The sequence below is a fragment of the Heterocephalus glaber genome, unplaced genomic scaffold (genome assembly GCF_053883595.1).
Source record: "Heterocephalus glaber isolate CG9 unplaced genomic scaffold, H.glaber_assembly_v1.0 deba00001444, whole genome shotgun sequence".
Classification (NCBI taxonomy): domain Eukaryota; kingdom Metazoa; phylum Chordata; class Mammalia; order Rodentia; family Bathyergidae; genus Heterocephalus; species Heterocephalus glaber.
In genome coordinates, this window is record NW_028258297.1 from 28,458,976 (window position 1) to 28,470,997 (window position 12,022).

A 12,022-nucleotide genomic window follows, 5' to 3' on the forward strand; every position below is an offset into this window, starting at 1 on the left:
AAGTATACACAGACCTGAATTTTTATATATACCTTGTGTTTTCTAATCCTGCTAAATTCAAATACAAGTTCTAGGGGCTCCTAGAGATTTCTTAGTATTTTCTCTGTAGATGATCATTTCATCTACATATAAAGATTTTGCTTCTACCTTGCCAGTCCTATCCTAATTGTATCATTTTATTGCCAGGCTATTTTGGTTGGGCCTAGATTTCAAAGTTTAATGGACAGATAAAGAGTAATCATATCTGCCCTTGTTCCCCACCTTAAGGAGAAAGCATTGTATCTTCTCCATTCATATAAGGCGTTCTCACTGGAAGTATGGACTACATGTCTTTAATCTGTTGAGAAGGTTCTGTTCTACTTCTAGATTCCTGATAGCTTTTACCATGAACAGCTGTAGAATTTAGTTCAATACTTTTTCTTCAACTAGTGACAGGATCATATGGCTTTTTCCACTCCTCTGTTAAAATGATGACTTTTGGGGGTGGATCTTCCAAAACTGAGCCAACACTGCCATCCCTATAACAAAACTACTTTCTGCATACTGCCAGATCTGACTTCTAATAGTTTGTTTTGTTAAATTTCTATCTATGTTCATACTTTTTTCTTCTATTATCTTTATCCAATTTTAGGATTAGCACAATGTTGAGTTCCTAAAATGAGGGGAGAAGTGTTTCTTCTTTTTTCTGCTTTAATTATTTGATATAATTTATCAGTTAAAATGTATATGAGCCTGCTGTTGTCATATAGGTAGGTTTTCAAGCTAGGAATATACTTTCTTTAATAGGTGCTATTCAAATTTTATGTTTCCTCCAGAGTTAGTTTCATTAATTTGTCTTCCAAAGTACTTCTTAGAAGTTGTCAAATTTATTTCAAAAAAGATTTTTGTAATATGCTTTCTATGTCCTTTTAAGTTCTGTAAAATCTGTGGTAATGTATCCTAGGACTTGATATTTTAATTTTAAATATGTATAATTGACATTGTGTAACAGGAAGAAATGGTCTAAAGGAGCAGGGGAAGTGGGAGGGGTAGGGGAAAGGAAAAAAGGGAAAAGAAAAAATATGAGAAAGGGAAAAAAATGGAAACAAAGTCTTTGCAAATAGGGAAGGGTGGAGGGGGTGAAGGAAGGGCAGGGGAAGGGGAACAAAAATAAGAACCAAGATACTCATGTAATGGTACAAGATCCCAATGATAAATGCAACTGTATTTTATCCCTAAAATGTAGCAATAAACTTAATTTAAAAAAATAAATAAAACTATGTACAGTGTATTTGTATAATTTTACCTGTCCTTTCATTTGTAGAATATATATTCTCCTTATTAATAATGAATTTTTGAATGTTTCTTCCTTCTTTAAAATTGACCAACATAGTTAAAGTTGTATTCAACATCCCTTAAATCAAAGAATCAGCTTTTCTGATCAAATAGTATATACTATGTCATAATATATTTTATGTAATATATAAAATAGTATATTCTATTTTATTAATGACTGGTTTTTTATTACTGAATTCTTCCTTTTATATTTATCATGTTGTCTAGCTTCTTAAATTATTGTGAAAGTATCAATATTTTTCAGTCTTTTTGTTTATTAATAAAACACTAAAGGCTATACATTTGTTATGGGGCATCATTTTAACCAAATCTAACAGTTATAAAATCTGATGATCTCATCATTTTTTACTTGTGCATAATGCTAATTGCAATGATTTCCTTCTTAGTGTAGAAAGTATTTACCGTAGTATTTTAAAATTTTTCATGAGAATAAAAATGTTTTAACTATATTTTTAAATTTTCTTACACATGAGGACAGCTTATCTTCCTATGGCCCATTTGCCAGAAGACAATGCACTTACTAATTAACTCACCATCCTTGGAGAAAGAGCTAATAAGTAGCCTGTGGTCACCCTGTAATGCAGTGAGAAACTGTGCATGCTTTTTGTCTTCTAGCTCAAATTTAATCTTAGCTTCTTTTTTCTTCATTTTTTATTTGCTCCTCCTGTATATCCTAGTTATAAAAAATAGAGTTAGCAGCATTTACTAGGTTGTCGGTGGGAGTTCCAGGTTCTGAAGACATTTTTCTGAAGACAATGTCTTTCTAGTATCTGGAGCTAACTGGAAGAGATCTGTCTCTAAGGAGGACTCAGCCCTCAGTAGATTTGGTGTGCATGGGGGGTTAATAATAATATGCTTTTGCCTAGCCTCCTTAAGGTACTCAAGAAATGTCTTTGGTTTTTCATTTAGGTCCTAATCAATGGTAAACAATTTACTATGGTTAACTACCTTGATTTTCTTGGATTTTGGCACTTCTAGAATGCCAATTATAAAATATCTGCATTTTTATATATCATTATGGTCATTGTAATCCCCCTTTGGACATCTATGGATACATATTTTTCTAAAATAGGCAATCATGGGCCAGGGATTTAGTTCAGTGGTCTGCCGCTTGCCTTGCAAGTGTAAGGGCCTGAGTTTGATCCCTGGCACCAAAAAAGAAAAAAAAACCTGCTAAAATATGTAATCATTCAGCATAACATATGGCTCCTGTGCTTACACAGGATCTTTCTGAATCTGTAAGGGTCTGTCCCAAAATATTATTGACATCTTTCCAAGATACTTCATAACTTGAGCATGTTAGAAAGCTTGTATATGTTTTTCAAGGTCATCTGAAAAACTACCCAAGTACTCTTTAATATTCTGTATAGAGAAAAGTTGTTCAGCTCTAATTGGTCCGAAGCTACTCAGCAGCTCTTAAAGAGGGCACATGTGTGTCAGTAGGGCTGGAACATCTGCTGGGACCTTGAGTAAGGAGGAATAGGTACCTTTTGTCTGAGTTCTGACCATGAGTGCTATTCCTGTTGTTAGGAGTTGACTCACGAGATAAAAAATCACCCAAACACGGGACATCCATCTGATTAAGAAGCGCCATCACATTTGGATCTAATTTTCATTGGGAACATAATGAAGAATTTTCTTTCCAATAAGGTAAAGAAAGCTTATACATAAGATACTTTTTACCAGGATGGAAAACAGTTCTCCAAGCAACAGGAACCCAGAAAAAAGCAGGTGTAGCAATCTTATTTGCAGACAAAGTAGATTTCAAACCAAAACTAATTAAGAGAGACAAAGATGGTCACTACATCCTTGTGAAAGGAACAATCCAAGAGGAAGAGATGGCAATCCTAAATATATATGCACCAAATACAAATGCCCCCAACTATACAAAACAAATATTAATGGACATGAAAAACCAAATAAGCACTAATACAATTGTAGTGGGAGACCTCAACACCCCTCTATCACAAATAGGCAGATCAACTAGGAAAAAAATTAACAATGAAATTCTAGAACTAAACGAAGCTATTGAACAAATGGACTTAATAGATGTTTACAGAGTGTTCCACCCCACAAAATCAGAATACACATTCTTTTCAGCTCCACACGGGTCATTCTTCAAAATAGATCACATGCTAGCTCATAGGACATATCTAAGTAAATATAAAAGAACTGAAGTTGTCCTCTATATATTATCAGGCCATAGTGTAATACAATTGGAGATCAATAACATAAGAAACCACAAAACACTCACAAACACATGGAAATTGAACAACACCCTCCTGAACAACCAATGAGCAACAGAGGAAATTAAAGAAGAAATTAGACAGTTTCTACAAGTAAATAAAAATGCCAGTACAACATGCAGGAATCTGTGGGACACAATGAAAGCAGTTCTATGCGGGAAATTCATAGCAGTGAATGCCCATATTAGGACAACAGAGAGAACTCAGTTAAATAACTTAATGCAGAACCTCAAGCTCCTAGAAAAAGAAGAGCATAACAAACCCAAAGCTCGTACAAGAAAGGAAATGATAAGGATCCCAGCAGAAATCAATGCAATGGAGACTAAGAGAACGATACAAAAAAATCAATGAATCAAAGAGTTGGTTTTTTGAAAGAATAAATAAAATTGATAAACCTTTAGCCAACCTTATCAAAAAAAGGAAAGAAAAGGCTCAAATACATGCAATTAAAAATGAAAAAGGCGAAGCCATAACAAATCCAGCAGAAATCCAGAGAATCATCAATACCTACTTTGAGAACCTGTATTCTAATAAAATGGAAAACACAGAAGAAATGGACAGATTCCTAGGTACATACAAATTGCCAAAATTAAATGAAGAAGATATGGAAATTATAAACACCCCAATTACAATGAGTGAAATTGAAAGTGTAATAAAAAACTTACCAACCAAAAAAAGCCCAGGTCCTGATGGCTTCACCAACTGAATTCTACAAGACATTTAAAGAACTATCCCCATTATTATTTAAACTCATCAAGGAAACTGAAAGGGAAGCAAGGCTTCCAAATTCATTCCTGGAAGCAAGTGTTACTTTGATTCCAAAACCAGGGAAAGATCCAACCCAAAAAGAGAACTACAGACCAATCTCCCGAATGAACATAGATGCAAAATTCCTCAACAAGATACTGGCAAACAGAATACAGAGTGTCATCAAGAAGATCATACACCCTGACCAAGTCGGATTTATCCCAGGGATGAAAAGATGGTTCAACATCCGTAAATCAATAAATGTAATACACTATATTAACAGAGTCAAGGACAAAAACAACATGATCATCTCAATAGATCCAGAAAAAGCATTTGACAAAATCCAACACCCATTCATGATAAAAACGCTACAAAAAATTGGAATAGGAGGTCTTTATCTCAACCTGATTAAGGCTATCTATGAAAAACCAACAGCCAACATCATACTAAATGGTCAAAAACTGAAAACTTTCACGCTAAAATCAGGAACAAGACAAGGATGCCCACTATCACCACTCCTGTTCAATATCATTCTGGAAACATTAGCCATAGCAATTAGACAAGAGAAAGAAATAAAAGGAATAAAGATAGGAAAGGAAGAAGTGAAATTGTCATTATTTGCTGATGATATGATACTTTACATAGAAGACCCAAAAAACTCAGTCAAATGTCTTCTAGACCTAATTGACAGATTCCGTAGAGTAGCTGGATACAAGGTTAACACTCAAAAAACAATAGCCTTTTTATATGCAAATAACAGAGCCATTGAGAGAGAAATTTGGGAAATAATTCCTTTTACAATAGCATCTAAAAAAATGAAATATCTAGGAATCAACCTAACAAAGGAAGCAAAAGACCTCTACACTGAAAACTACAGCACTCTGAAGAAGGAGATTGGAGAAGATATAAGAAAATGGAAAGATATCCCTTGTTCCTGTGTAGGAAGAACCAATATAGTGAAAATGACCATACTGCCAAAACTACTATATAGATCTAATGCAATGCCAATTGAAATTCCAGCAATATACTTCACAGAACTAGAGAAAACAATCCAAAAATTCATTTGGAATCAGAAGATACCCAGAATAGCAAAAGCAATTCTAAGCAACAGAGACATGGCAGGGGGTATCACCATCCCCAACTTGAAACTATACTACAAAGCTACAGTGATAAAAACAGCACGGCACTGGCAAATAAACAGACCCGAGGATCAGTGGAATAGATTAGAAGATGCAGAAACAACTCCAGACATACTCAGTCACGTCGTCTTTGACAAAGGAGCCAACCACCCTCGTTGGAGGAAAGATAGCCTATTTAATAAATGGTGTTGGCAAAACTGGATTTCAACCTGTCAAAGATTAAAACTAGACCCATACCTATCACTGTGCACTAAACTAAGATCTAAGTGGATTAAGGATCTAAATATTAAGTCAGAAACACTAAACTTGCTGGAAGATAAGTTAGATAGAACTCTCGATGACATTGGCACAGGAAAAGACTTTATGAACAAATCTTCAGTAGCACAGGAGCTAGGACAAAGAATCAACAACTGGGATCTCATCATATTAAAAAGCTTCTGCACTGCAAGAGAAACTACCAACAGAGCTAACAGACAACCTACAATGTGGGAAGAAATATTTAGCAGCTGTAGCTCACACAAAGGTCTACTATCAAGAATATATAAAGAACTGAAACAAATCAGACTTCTGAAATTCAAAGACCCAATTCAAAAATGGGAAACTGAAATGAACAGACATTTCTCAGACAAAGAAGTAAAAACAGCAAATAAGTATATGAAAAAATGTTCAACACCACTCGTCATTCAAGAGATGCAGATGAAAACAACACTGAGATTCCACCTCACCCCAGAAAGAATGGCTGCTATCAAGAAATCAACCAATAACAAATGCTGGCGGGGGTCTGGAGAGAAAGGAACCCTTCTCCATTGTTGGTGGGAATGTAGATTGGTGCAACCACTGTGGAAATCAGTATGGAGATACCTCAAAGAACTAGGACTACAGGTCCCATTTGACCCAGCTATTCCCCTACTGGGAATCTTCCCCAAAGAATTAAAAGAATCATACCACAGCAATATATGTGCACCTATGTTTATAGTGGCACAGTTTGTAATAGCTAAAGCTTGGAAACAGCCCAAGTGCCCATCAATTGCAAACTGGATAAAGAAGATGTGGGATTTTTTTATAAAATGGAGTACTACTCAGCCATAAAGAATAAGAGACTAGAGTCATTTATAGCTAAATGGATGCATATTGAGGCCATACTCTTAAGTGAAATAAATAGGACACATGTGTAAATACCAATAGTTTCTCCAGTGTGAGAAATTGAAAGTGTAAATAAGGATGAAAATGATTAAAATGAATAATTGATAATTTGAAATAAGAAAAAGTGCAAGGGTTTGGGGATGGTGGAAGGGAAAGGGGAAAGGGAAGAAGGGAAAGAAAAAAAATTATGAGAAAAAAATGGAATCAAATTCTGTGTAGATAGGGAAGGGTGGAGGGGGTGAAGGGTGCACAGGTAATGGGAGAAAAAATAAAAACTGAGATGCATCATGTTCTGGTACAAACACCCAATGATAAATGTAAACATATTTTATACCTAAATGTACCAATAAATATATATATTTTGTTTAAAAGATACTTTTTACCACTTTCCTGCCTTTTTACAAAAGATAACTAACTGGAATGTAATATCATAAGTCTCTTTTCTTCTTTGTCTGGGTATCAAACATATGCCAGTTGGGTAGGATGCATCTGAGAGGTGAGTAACAGGAAGCCAACTGAGAATTACCCATCTGCTAGGAAAAAGAAGAACAGTAGCTCAAAAAGTATCCATTTTCTGAGAAAAGGAAATGGGCTTCTAGGAAGAGGAGCTGGCATCCCTTTTAGCTTCACTGCAGTTTAGGAATCAGCTGAGACCTGCCTTGCATGAGTCCTGGACTGGAGGTTGGTCAGTCACCATCACTGGCTTTTGTGCTTACTCGGGACTAACAGACTCAGGACACTTCTCGCCTATTAGCTTATATTCTGTGAAACATTCACAGGGATTGCATCCGAGAGACAAACTAATGAAAACCTACTAAGAATTACCATCTGTGAGGAAGAAAGTAATCTTTTAGGTAAGCAAAAAGCCATCACTTTTTCTCTGCCTATATCCTAGGAATCAAGTGCAGTGTGTCTTGCCAGAGTACTGGAACTAAGAGGTTAGCATGCGGGTTAGTCTCTACTACTCCTCTTTTCGTAACTGATGGACAATTCAGGATCCCCCTCATGAAGGGATGCATGAGTGTCCACCCTGTCTCTGTCTTGTGAGGACAGGGGTCTGCCACTCATGTCCCAGTGGACTGACTGATGTAAACCATCTATGAAATAAATATTCAAATATGGTAACAATCTTTGAATCCACTATCACATAAACGAGACTTAATCAATACTCTCTACGGAAGCCAAAACACTCTCAAAGCAGGATTATCACTGCGAAGTTAGCAAAGCTATTAACAATATGCCATTTTTTGAAGAAAAGCTTCATTATTCTACAAAGTGGTCACAGAGACAACAAAAGTGCAAAGGCTGAGGCATAGACCTGTGAATATAATGCCAAATAAGTGCAACAGAAAGAAAACAGGCAGCAATCTTCATCAACACAACAGTCAAGACCATCATACTGACTATAAATTACCTTACCCAAGACAAAAATTCTTGTATACATGGGAAAAATTCCACTCCCACGAACTGTTGCACTCCCAGAAACTGTTGCATAAACACAAGAAAAATGAAGTCTCATAGTCCTAACCTGAGACAGATGGAAGGAGAGCATGGGAGTCTAATCTTAAAACTCACTGAATTAGCAATCCCAGTCATGACACCAAACAGATGTTACAGGGAAGCCAAGTCCTGATCTAGGAGGGAACCAGCCCCTCACTTCCTTGGTCTTTGTTTCTTGGTGGCCTTGATGAAAGAATTCAGTCAAGACACAGGCAATGCAAAAATATAGCTACAATTTGTTGTAAAGTAGATACAGTGAAAATTACACCTGTAAGCGAGAAGGCAGAAAGTGACGCAAACGCATCAATCCCAAATGCAAGTTTGGATACCTTCTTATGTACACACAAGTTACTCCTGAGGTTTAGGGAATTATGATGCTTACCAACATTTTTAATTAGAAGTTACTTTGCAATTGCAAAATGCCTTTCTGTTTCTCTTTGATGGTCAGTGTTTCATCAGGGGCTTTAATCACATAATGGATTAACAAAGGACAATTTGAGAAAGATAAATTCTTTTTTGAAACCAAGTCCCAGACCAAGGCAAGGAGGTCTTTAAAGACCATGTCTTTTATTGAAATCACTGGGCTGTAGGCTATGGCAAACAGGAATGCAGTGTGCCTTTTTCTGGCCAGATGTCAGAAGGAGTGTGCACAACTAACAACCTTAAGATGTCATCGTGATTTGTGGACTCACTCTAGGTTTGAGCCCTAATAAATGATTATAAACGTATTGTACAATAAAGTGTTTAACTGACTGGCAATGCATGGTATTTTGAAATCCCTTCCGTTTGTCCCTCTGGCTTGTTAATGTCTAACTCTCTGCTTAAGAACAAGAGTGTGGGAGAGAACAACCTGCCTTGTCATGTTTAGTGAGAAGATGTGGATTAGACAGCCAGAAATGTTTTGGCTATTAAAAAACAATCTGACGGGCTGGGAATTTGGCTCAGTGGTTTCGCCACCTGCTGTGCAAGCACAAGGACCTAAGTTCGATCTCTGGTACCAAAAAAACCAAAAAAACAATCTGACTTTAGTGTAGTAGAAACTGTATCATCATTAAAGTTGGCTCTATTTTAATTTTTATGCTCAAATGATTTAGGGAATTGAGTTTCAGTGTAAATATTTCGTTACTCAAGGGGAAGTGGACTAGAAAAACCTTATTTAGCTTAAAAGAAATATACATGAATCAGACTAGTTTGCAGCTCCACAAACCGGAAAGAATTATTACAGGAATGGAAAAATTAAATGAGGAACTAAAAGAAGTCAGTGCATATTCTTGCCAAAGAAGAGATAATTTCACTGTTTAAAATATAACAAAACATGAACATTTACCCTCATTTAATTCAAGAAAAAAATTGCAATTAACAGTGAGACAGAGACCACTAGTTTGTAGGACAAATAAACTCCTGGGCCTTGACCTATTACTCATTAAAAGATTGATTTATGTTTATTTCTGAGGCCATAAGAGACTAAAAAGCTGTTTTTGCTAAAAACAAACATTTAAATACACACTGTTGGCATTTCAGTTGGGCCCACAGATGTCCAGTAGGTAACTAAAAGCAAAACAAAAAACCGAAAAAATAAAAAACAAAAAACCTTGACCTTCATTTTGTGTCTGCCTATTTTATCACCTAACACTTCAGGTCAGGTACCTGGTCAGCTGCATCTCTGCATGGTAATGGTTTAGGGAATGCCTGTCTAGAAGCTGGCAACACCAGGTTCATTAGCCCTAAATTTATGTAACTCTACTCTTCTCACACTATGGCTAAGGACTCCAAGATAAGAGATTTTCAGGGCCTTTCAACTATCCATAAGCACCCACAAGTCTACTATCATTGCTCTAAACCTTGACCACCTAAGGTTCTAGCAGAGCCTCTACAAAATTAAGAGTATGCCAAGGAAAAACTATCATCTCACGGAGACTGGATTAAGTGATAAGGATTCTTGCAGAGTCATCTTGCAAGAACTTAAATTACATAATGATCAACCAGAACCCAGTCCACCTGAACTTCTCCTCAAAAACCTTTTTCTTTATTTTCAAGAATGATAAAGTACAGAGATGCAGATATCAGTGAGTCAAAAAATTTACTGGGTGATTACTCTTTTCCTTGTGTTAGGAAAACATTGAAGCACCTTACACAGTTCCTGCTCTTATGTAGCTTTCACATTTTAATATGGTATGCACTGAAAAATATGTAGACCTATAAATAAATAATATAGACAAATGCAAGTAAGCTCTGATAGTGTGAAGTTTTCTTTCCTGCGTGGCATACAGAGCACGGGTATACTTAGGAGGATTTGAGAGAATTGACATTAAATGGTTCAGAACCATGATGTTAGATTTTAACTTTAAAAGCTGGGCGAGACTAAATGTGGCATAATAGGGTTAAGTAGATTGGTGAGAGAATCATGTTTGGGGAATTTTAGGAAAAATTAAGCTCTCTATCCTGAGGAAAAACATCAGAGCTCTCTCTAGTTCCTTAGCTACCTTCCTCTTTCCTAGTGATTCACAGAAGTTCTGCATAATGGAAAATTGACGGAGAGTTTTTCTAACCTGCCTTGAAATGCAATGCTGAGAGATGCCACTTGGCCATGAGTAGGCAGACTTCCTGTTCTATTGTCAAAGTTCCTCTTCCACTTCATCTCCGAATCCCACCTTCATAGCTTCTGCTCCTCCATGTGGAGATTTAAGCATTTCAGAATCACCACGTTAAAACAACACTTTAGACTTTACCAACAAAACTCTATCTCTTCTAGTGCTCTTGGTTTTTGAAAGCCAGTGGCCAGGTATTGATATTATCAATTTAAGGGTCATTGTTAACACTTTTCCTGTCTTCACTTCTTAATTTAGACCATGATCTACACATACATTAGTATTTAAGGGGGACAAGTAGTAATAGCCCTCTCTTCTCTGAGTTCCAAACAAATTACGAGGGAGACAAAAAAAAATCAGGAAGGAATTCAAATACCAGCTTTAATACTGTAAGGATGGTATATAAAATGTGGATTGAACTGATGTCAAACAGCAGATTTTGGCAGCATTGGTGACTGGAAGCAGCACTTTTCAATGCATTAGTAGTAAGTACTGCAATGCATATTTTCATATTTTATCATGTTTCAGTCACATTATTTTTCTTTCCAATGTTGAAATTTCACTCCACTTAGACAAGATTGTATCATCTGTTTGTCAACTGACTTATTTTTAAGCATAAAATCAGACTGATAATTATTTCCATTTTTAAACATCACTTGTGACAGCAGTCTATTTTAGTTTGTACTTCTTTTATGATTTAGCATTTTTGTCTCACCCAGAAATATTGTAGTTCTAATATCTTTCTGGGTTAGTGCTATTTAACTCATTGGCTTTGTGTGACAGCATCATTCCAAAATTCTGAAGTTCTTATATTTGCATAATCATTAAGGCTGTGCTTGGATTTTATCTTCTAGGTCATAAGTACATCTGTGTTGTTAGCTCAGTTGCTTCATATATTTGACAAAGGCTCAGTCTGGTAACCATTTTGAGCCCTCTTTTTCCACAATTATTGTATTTTTTGCCTTCTTTCTCCACTTGGTTGTTAGGTGTTACAACTGGTGCAAATTAGTCTTTCCTGTTATTGGTACAGAACTGACTTTCCCCCAGGAGTATCTTATCATTTCTCATACCTGTTATTTAATTGTACAAAACAAAACAGTACGTACCTATGCTTGTAAATGTATACATTCTTCCTAGAAGAAATTAACACCTCATATATTAATATAGATGTCATAAAACCTTTATTGAAATCCACTAAATAATAAATAGAACCTAAAGTATTAATATTATATAAATCATGTCTTTTTTGAATCATTGTGAATTTATGGATTTTTATACCAAGCAATTTCAATTAATTTTCATAAAGAAATAAATTATCTTTGTA